General features: G+C 34.8%; 1 pseudogene; it reads right to left on the bottom strand.

The window, feature by feature from the left end:
- Window positions 1–2,580: 2,580 nt before the first annotated feature.
- Window positions 2,581–3,749, bottom strand: LOC128020682 (trace amine-associated receptor 13c-like; annotated as a pseudogene).
- Window positions 3,750–9,988: the final 6,239 nt, after the last annotated feature.

Here is a 9,988-nt window from a genome sequence, read left to right as displayed (position 1 = left end):
CAATTTCTCTATAACATATATTTGATCTAAAGTGACCTGCACATTAAAGCACAATAGTGATCAACAAATGAATAGATTAATATAAATTCAAAGTTGTGGAATTTTATTATCCGATGTAAATAAAATGGCTTTGCAAATGTAAACACTTAAAACCATTCCAAGAGTCTCATGGGTTTAAATGTCACACACAGAGTGCCCCTTTTTTTTGTTTTTACCAAGAAATTGTTTATAGTAAACTCTGAAGCCCATGACATCATGGCTTGTTATTTATGAAATGTGCACCTGAGAGTGCCATTAACACATGTGCTACATGCAGAGATGATCCTCAAGTGCATCGCTCCTTCATTAAAGGTGCAAAACTAATACAGGCAAACACACACAACAGTCTGATGCAACAGCTGCTGCTTATACAGCAGAGTCAGTGATTTAAGGATTACTAAATAATTGAATATCTAAATGTATAAATCCACTAAAATAATCCAAAATCACATGAAGTACAAAAAAAAAAGTGTTAGGTAAAATGTCCAAGCCCACTTCAGAGGTGTGATGATATTTATTCCACCCAAGAGGGAAACAAAAATGACTTGACCTAGAGTGGCACTCTTATTAATGAAGTGTGTATATATGTGTACAGTGCTCAGTGTCAAATACCAAAAACAGAGGAATAAAGGTTGTTTAGAAAAGTATAATCAAATAGAAAAAGGGAAAGAAGTTCTGCTGCTAAACTGAATAATTATAGTCAATGCAATTGAACATGAAAAAAAAATGGTTTGCATTAATGTTAGCCTTGTTTGGATCAAAATAATTGTGCCCTACATGAAGTGATGTTTAGTAGTTTCATTATGGCATTAATTTATTCACATCAGTTTTGAAAACACAGAAAATTAATTCTGCTTATTTGAAAGGATACAATGAAATATTTCATATTTTACTGTTATGCTTCTTTCCTTTGTGTATAGCCCCATCGTTTATATGCCTTAAGGACCTTAATCTGAGATGTGCTTTAAGCCATTTAATTATTCACTTTGTGATGAACCACAATGATAATACATTAGACACTTACACATAGTTCTATATGGCTGTCCTCTTTTTGACACTATGTTTTTGATTTATATTAACACAAATTCATCATGATTAATAAAAGATTTGTGATTCTTGCTCAGTTTTTCTAAATAGGTTAATGCAACACAACTGAACATTATGTCACTTAAACTTACTGTGTGAAAAATAGTTTGCTTAATTGTTAAATTCTTATTTGTTTAATTGTCTATTTTCCTTTTTCTAAAGTGTTGTTTCAAAGTAGTAAATTACGGTAATACACTTTTAAGTGTTTTACTGCACTTTATCTGTTATCTTAAAAAGAAAAAAAAAAAGAAAATACATATATTTAAAGGCCATTTTATCAAAATGAGTTAGAAATATCCACTTCAGCAGCAGTTATACCACGTACATCCTTTCAATATTCTGAAGGCTTTTACAATGAGGATTGTTTAGATATAATTCACCTGCTTTATACAACTAATAATTTCTAAAAGTTTTTTTTTGTCTGTTGACAGTATCTTTTGATCTAAGAAGCAATAAATAGAAACATCTAAAAACCCCTCTGTAAACAAAATAATGTCAACAAAATATGGCTTCATCCATAGTGCAAATTTCAGTTCTGAAAATTTATACAAATTAATGCATATTTATATAGATAATGCCTCATTTAGCATATTTGAATTAAAAAAAAATAATAATAAAACTTGTATTATTCAATAATATTAGTCTCTTCTTGGCAGCGTTCATAAACGGTGATATTAATGAGAAATGTGTGCCAGTGGATTGGGTTAATATTTTCTTAAACTTCAATTCTGCTCTGTTCCTCAAACAATACTATTATATTCTGCCAGAGAAAACTGTCACTGCAACACATCATCATTTGGACTACTTTTGGTACTATTTTTGGCAAATTTGTAATTACACTTGTTTGTCTGTTATGTTTTTCTATAAAACTGTACATATTTTTAAGAAATTGTTACAGTTAAGTTTAGAGGTAGGAGTGGAATTAGCAGTTTATTTCCTTTTAGTGCTATATATTTTTTATTTACATTGTATTTATTACTAACATTTTAATATTTATTTAATATGTATTATAATTAAAATGTAAATGACTATAAACTTTAATAAAAATCAATTATACCCAGATTTTACTTTATGCAGATAACCAAAAGTAATTAGTCACCGCACTGAGCTTTATATAAACTATATGAACATACAAAGCACATTTAAATTTAAATGACAGGTAATACAGCAGTAACAGCCTACATCAATACAATTCTATTTCATAAACATCATTAAGCATATATATTCAAAACCACACATTCTGCAATACATTTATCATTAACGTTGATGACCCAGCTTTGTAGGCTCAGAAAAAGAGAATATGTCAACTACACACTCAATTGTCACATGGTTGAGTAAAGTGTGTATTGTTAACATGTTGAAATGTTAAAAATCATCTCAGCCAAATAAAAAAAATAAGGCCAAGACAAGAACATTGAATGAAACCCAAGAGTATCATGGTAAGTACTTGTTTATTTCTTCTGTTAATGAATGTTTCCATATTAAATGTAAAACTCAAACTAAGACTTTAGAATTGTATGTTAGCATTAGAGATTGTGCTTTATCATCCACAAAAATCATTAATAATCTTTAAAAATGTCCACAAGAGAGGATGCTGGCTCAAATATTTTAAATGCTAAGATGTGTTTAATTGTTATTTTGAACCAGCGGTAGAATAAAGCATAGATAAGAGGATTTAGACCGGAGTTAACATACAAACTCCATAATAGAAATGTTACTGTGGCAGAAGATGTTACTGTAGTACCTGTTACAGACAATATATAGTAGGGAATATAGCAAAGCAAATAAACTGTCACAATGATTCCTAATGTCAGTGCAGCTTTGCTCTCAGATTTCCTCCTCACTGATCCTTCTGTTACACATTTACCACTCTTCATCAGGGAGTTCAAAACTTTCACTTGCTGATGTGCAACATAAAAAATTCTCAAATATAAAGTTATAATCAGGGTGCAAGGCGACAAGAAGGAAAAGAAAAGGTCAGTGAATGTCCAAGAAAAACTTATTACTAAATAGCATTTTCCATAACACGCATCTGATCTTTTGGAAGCTGCAAAATATTTGCTACTAACTAAACAGGCAGTATTGTAATTTGATGAGAAAAACCAGCAGAGACAGATGCTTATTAAAGTTTTAGTCATTGTTATTTTCTGTGGGTACAATAAAGGGTGACACACAGCCACATAACGATCGACAGCAATTAAAACTAAATTACAAATAGATGTTGAGAGAAGCAATCCCATGATTATCATAAACACGTCACAGAAAGTGTCTCCAAAGTACCAACATGTCTCAATTAGCTTGATGGCATCCACAGGCATGACAATAAGCCCTATAAGCATATCGGCCACAGCCAGAGAGAGAATGATCAGGTTGGTTGGAGTGTGAAGCTTCTTGAAGTGAGAGATGGAGATGATCACCAGCAGGTTCAGAAACACAGTCCATGTTGACAGCAATGAAAAAAACACATACATGATATTGGATTCATGACTGGAGCGTTTTCCCTTGATACATGATGAGTTGATGGCAGGAAAGCAATATTGAATCTCATGATCCTCAGTCTCGTAGGCCATGAGTGAGTCTCCTTCTATTAGGAGTTTGTTCTGCTATCGTTTCTGTCCTTTCATTTATACAGTGTCTGGATCAGACAGACTGACCAACCTATCTACCGCCCACATTGATGCTAATGACATTTAATCATTTATTGTATGTATTAATTCATTCACACAGGACATTTTTTTTTTTTTTACAAATAAATTAATGAATATTAATGAATTAATTTTAACAAATGAATACCATAACAATTATTCAGTTAAAATATAATAATAATAATAATAATAATAAAAATAATAATAATAATAATAATAAAACATCTTCATTAAAACATTACTTTATTAATTAAATTAGTCAAGTGCTACACATATACTGGAAGATATACTGTAGTCCCTCATATGTAAAATAAGGTAAAAAAAAAAATTTACTCAATGGTGTCACAGTTGTGAGGTAATCACACACATGACGGAGAACAAGATGAAGAAAAACAGTTTTTAATGATCCACATGATACATTTCAACAATGCAACAAAATGTACACACTGACGACCTTTGATATGGAAAAGTATTTACCGCCACATAAGGGTCTGAGCAGGCGTACACATTTTTACTTGTGGCAAGGTGAGAGTACTGCAGCTATTTAAACATCTTAACTGCAATAATAATACAAGTGGTGTATGTGCAAGCACCAAATTCTTCATAAACAACAAAGATGCAGAGTGAAAGATTACACTGACCTTTTTAGTAGCCTAATGTTGAGAGTTCTGTACTCACTTTCTGTACACAGTTTATCTCATTGAGTTTTTTCATTATTATTTTACAAGACACTTGTGAAGTCTTGATTTACTACGAATGTGTAAATTAGAAAAAAACTGCATATCTGACTGTTTTATCTGTGTAACTTATAAGAATAGGCCTATATTGTGCAATAACGGTTTTAAGCATACAGAACAATAAATAACCCAATAAAGTATTACAATAATCTAACATTGAGGTCATGAGCGCATTAATTAATGTTTCTGCATTTGAAATTGAAAGCATAGGTCATAATTTAGATATATTTTTAAGATGGAAAATTGCAGTTTTACAAATGCTAGAAACATGGCTTTCAAAAGAAAGATTGCTATCAAATAGCACACCTAGGTTCCCAACTGATGATAAAGAACTGACAGAGCAGCCATAGAGTCTTAGACAGTGTTCTATGTTATTCCATGCAGAGGTTTTAGGTCAGATAATTAACATCTCTGTTTTTGATGTTAATTATAAAATGACTCGTTCTAACACCCCCCCCCCCCACACACACACACACACATCTGTACATCACTATGTGGTAAGATTTGCATAACTCTTCCCAGATGTTTACGCAAAGAAAGAAGGTGTGAAGACGCTGTGTGTTTCATTGTGAAAGTGAAACTACTTTGTTTGGCCTTCCTAAAGAAGATGATATCCGCTTCGTCCTGCCTGGAGCTGAAGCGTTATTAACATCTCTCTTTTTTTATTATTGTTTAGCAGTAAGAAATTACTCTTCATCCAGTTTTTTATATTGACTATGCCTTCTGTTATATTTTCAAATTGGTATGTTTCACCGGGCTGCGAAGAAATATAGAGCTCAGTGTCATCAGCATAACAGTGAAAGCTAATCTCCCAGGGGTAACATGTAAAGCGTGAAGTAACGGCCCTAGTACTGAGCCTTGAGGTACTGCACTTGTGATCAACAGATACCTCTTCATTCACTGCTACAAATTGATGGTGGTCAGATAAGTATGATTTGAACCATGCCAATGTACTTACGCTAATGCCAACAAAGTTTTCTAGTCTATTCAAAAGAATGTTGTGGTCAATAGTGATGAACGCAGCACTAAGATCCAGTAGCACTAATAGAGAGATACAAACGCGATCAGATGATAAGAGCAGGTTATTTGTAACTCTAATGAGAGCAGTCTCAGTACATCAGTCTAAATCCTGACTGGAAATTTGCGTTTACATTTACATTTAATCATTTGTCCAAAGCAACTTACAAATGAGAACAATCGAAGCAGTCAGGCCAACAAGAGAACAACAACATTATACAAGTAAAATTACTCAGTTAATCTAGTATAGAACACATAGCCAGTTTTTTTTTTTTTTTTTTTTTTTTTTTTTTTTTTTTTTTTTTTATAATTGAAAAGACAAGAAAAGAAGGAAAAGTGCAAGTATTAGTTGGTTAAGTGCTGGCGAAAAAGATGAGTCTTTAGACGTTTCTTGAAAACGAGTAAAGACTCAGCTGTACGAATTGAGATTGGGAGGTCATTCCACCAGCTGGTCACAATCCAGGAAAAGGTCAGTGAGAGTGATTTTGAACTTCTTTGGGATGGCACCACAAGGCGTCGTTCACTTGCAGAGCGCAAACTTCTGGAGGGCACATAAGATTTAAACAGTGAGTTTAGGTATGTCCTCTAAGATACTATTTTTCTCTAAGAAGGAATATAATTGTGAGGATACTACATTTTGTTGTATCTTGGACAGAAAATGGATATTCGAGATCTGTCTGTAATCAACTAGTTATTTGGTGTAGTCCTGCCTGGGGTCAACCCCGCCCACCTCTGTTCTCTCTAGCCTCCGCTCACTTAAGGCAGCGGTGTGTGATGTTGTTTCACGAAGAAAGCAAAACTATTTTGTTTAGCCTTCCAAAAGACGAAATCACAACAAATCATGTTTATATCACATTTATAATGGGTTTAAATATTTATGTTGCGTCACTCCGGCTGGAGAGGGTATCACAATATGCAACATTTCCATCACAAGTTTGAGGTATTTTGCCAATCTCAATACACTGGATAGCTGGCCAATCACAGCACACATAGCTTTTCAGACAGATAAGCTTTGTAAAAATCTATGTGTTTCAGAAGGCAGGGCATAGAGGAGAAATAATAATGTACAGTATGTGGAATTAAAAATAAAAAATAAAACTTAATCCGCATGAACACATTTCATTACACCAAATAATGTAATTTTTTAGCAGCATCATATGACCCCTTTAACTGATTTCTGTGGCGTGAGGCAGCTAGCAGTTGGTCGATTTAGCCAGTCTGTGTGCTTCCTGACCTGGGCCTCAGTTAGTCAAGTGCGAACTTTAAGGCTATGTGACATATTTCTAGAGAGACGAGTGGCACTACCCCAGGAGGGATGAAGACCATCTCTTTTAAACTTGTCTAAATGTCTATAAACCTTGTTATTCCGCAGGCACCACTTAGACTTCCAGCCACTAATTGACGACAGTATGCTATGTATCTCGACACCATGGTAAGCAAGGAGGTGACCAGAGCATATTACTGACATCGTACTTGCAAGTTCAAACACCTCTTTAATGTTATTTTTTTAGTGATCTCCGACAGTGATGCACCTACTGAGAAACCTGATGAAAGTGCTCTAGTTATTGGCGATTCTATTGTATGGAACATGAATATAGAGACACCAGCCACCTGACATCTTGGCAAATTTAAAAGTGCTGGCTAATGCTAAACGTAAATATAGTAAGATTGTTATTCATGCCTAATGATGTTTAACTTTGCCAGTCGGAGATCACTAAACTTAACATTAAAGAGGTGTGTGAACTTGCAGGCATGATGTCAGACAATGTAATATGCTCTGGTGACCTCCTTGCTTACCGTGGTGATGAGATGCATAGCAGATTGTCATCAATCAATGGCTGGATGTCTTAGTGGTGCCCACAAAATAACATAGGTTTCATAGACAATTGGATATATGGGGCAGACCTGACCTGTTAAAAAGAGATGGTCTTCATCCCTCCTGGGGGGGTGCCGCTCTTCTCTCTAGAAATATGGCACATTGTCTTAGAGTTTATACTTGACTAACTGGGGCCCCCGTCAGGAAGCAGACAGACTGGCTAAACCGACCGTCTGCTAGCTGCCTCACATCATAGAGGTCAGTTAATTCTCAGCACATAGAGACTCTTTCACCTAAATATCACACTATAGAGACTGTGTCTGTTCCCTGAGCTAGAAAATACAAAAAACGTCCAAACCAATTTAAGAGTAATAATTTATTTGAGGTTCAACTAACAAAAAACAGATGCAATACGGATAAACAAATGATAAAGCTTGGCTTATTGAATTTCAGATTCCTTTCTACGAAATCACTTTTTTTAAATAATATGATCACTGATCATAATCTAGATGTGCTAGATGTTGACTAAACCTGGCTATAACCTGATGATTACATTATTTTGAATGAGTGGTATTTTGAAATGTGGTGTTATATCATTTGCATACTGGTGTGCAGGAGTTCTACTGTTTGTTCTTCAAAGTGGGGTCTGTTTTCCATTCCCAGTGTGGATAATTCTCCAAATATGATGCTTAAATACTCTTCGGTGGACTTACAGAGACTAAATTCGTTCTCCCTTCTCTCCGGCTGAATTTACAACCGCTGCACTGCATTGGGAATTACACGTCGCTACAGGTACATCCATTGTGGATCTCGCCGTGACCCCCTTGTGAGGACTTTGACTGTGTTTCAGGATAACACAGATCAAATGGTAAGAGTCAGAGTGTCAATCTTGAAAACATTAGTTTGCTCAAACACGCGCCTCTCACATCTCGGCATTCTGTTTGACCTGCTACTGTAGAGATGGCCTTAGTGAATGCAAGGTCAATATCGAACAAGATTGCTCCTCCTGACTGTGCTTTTTTCAGTTTTCCACGGGCCTCTGGACAAGGTGGTGGAGTTGCAACAATTTTTAAAAACTGTTTCAAATGTAAGTCTGTGCCTACGGACACCTTTTTCATTTTTTAAGTCCAGTTACTGAAGGTTGATTTAAATGGTCCTATGCTATGTGCGCTGATTTACAGACCCCCTAAATGCAATAAGGATTTTATTCAACAATTTTCAGATTTTCTCTCTGATCTGGTGACTCGGGCTGATAGACTATTGATTCTTGGGGATTTTAACATTCATCTCTGCTGCCCTTCTAAAACGTTGGTCAAAGAATTTGTAAATATTTTAGAGTCTTTTAACTTTGTACAATCTGTATGTGGTCCCACTCACAATATGGGTCACACACTAGATTTGGTAATGTCTTGTGGGGTTTTTATTTAAAATCTGGAGGTTATTGATGCATGTGTGTCTGACCATTATCTTATTACGTTTAAATCTGAGTGCTTTCTCCCATCTTCTATTTGCCCTCAGCCTTCATGTCTCTCTCTAGAGGTATTCACTCAAATGCAGCAAATTTGTTTTCTGAAAATTTTTCTGAACATTTTAATAATGATTTTCTGAATGAAACAGATACTGAATGCTTGACTGAAATATTTTATAAAGCATCCTCTATATCTATGGACACTATTGCTCCGCTTAAGCGTAAAAAGATGAAGGTTGCTGGCCAGCCATGGTTAAATGATGTCACCCGCACTTTCAGGCAAGAGTGTCGAAAAGCAGAGCGAAAGTTGAAAAAAGATAGGCTACAGTTTTCATTTGACATTTTAAAATGAAGTATTTTCAATTATCAAACGACAGTAAAAAGGCAAAATCAAACTTCTTTTCTCAATTAATTTCTGACAACGCTAAGTGTCCAAAAGTCCTGTTTGATTCGATTGACTCTATTCTAAATTCAACCACGAATATTTTATCTGAGGCCTCTATTGAGCTTTGTGAAGATTTTTTTAAAACATTTCACTCAAAAAAATGTATGTTATTAGAAGCTCTTTTGCTCCATCCGAACCATGTCACTTGCAATTGCCTTGTTCTAGGAGTTGTCTATCTAAATTTAAACCTATCTCTCCAACTCAGCTATCTGATAGAATCTCCACTATGAAGTGTTCTGGTTCTAAGCTAGATATTATCCCAGCTCGTCTTTTTAAGGATGTTTTTTTTTTTACCATTAGTCATATGGTAACTGCTATCATAAACAGTTCTTTAGCCAAAGGTGTGGTTCCAGCTAGTTTTAAACATGCAATTGTACAACCTATGTTGAAAAAAAACCTCAACTAGATCCAAAAATGTGCAGTAACTATCGACCGAGTAGTTTTTTCACAGCTCCAATTTTATTTGAATTCATTTAATATTTTGGACATGTTCCAATCTGGCTTTAGATCATTACATAGCACTGTGTCAGCTCTGTTAAAGGTTACAAATGATATCTTGCTTGCTCTATTTTCAGGCTCTTGTGTTGTGCTGGTTTTGTCAGACCTGAGCGCTGCATTTGATACCATTGACCACAACATTCTTCTTGAACAGCTAGAATATATGGTTTGTGTCAGGGGCACTGTACTAAAGTCTTTTGCTTCCTACCTAGAAAATAAGACTTTTTCTGTAAATTT

Source organism: Carassius gibelio, chromosome A10, assembly GCF_023724105.1.
Source record: "Carassius gibelio isolate Cgi1373 ecotype wild population from Czech Republic chromosome A10, carGib1.2-hapl.c, whole genome shotgun sequence".
Taxonomy (NCBI): domain Eukaryota; kingdom Metazoa; phylum Chordata; class Actinopteri; order Cypriniformes; family Cyprinidae; genus Carassius; species Carassius gibelio.
This window is presented reverse-complemented; position numbering and strand designations above follow the sequence as displayed.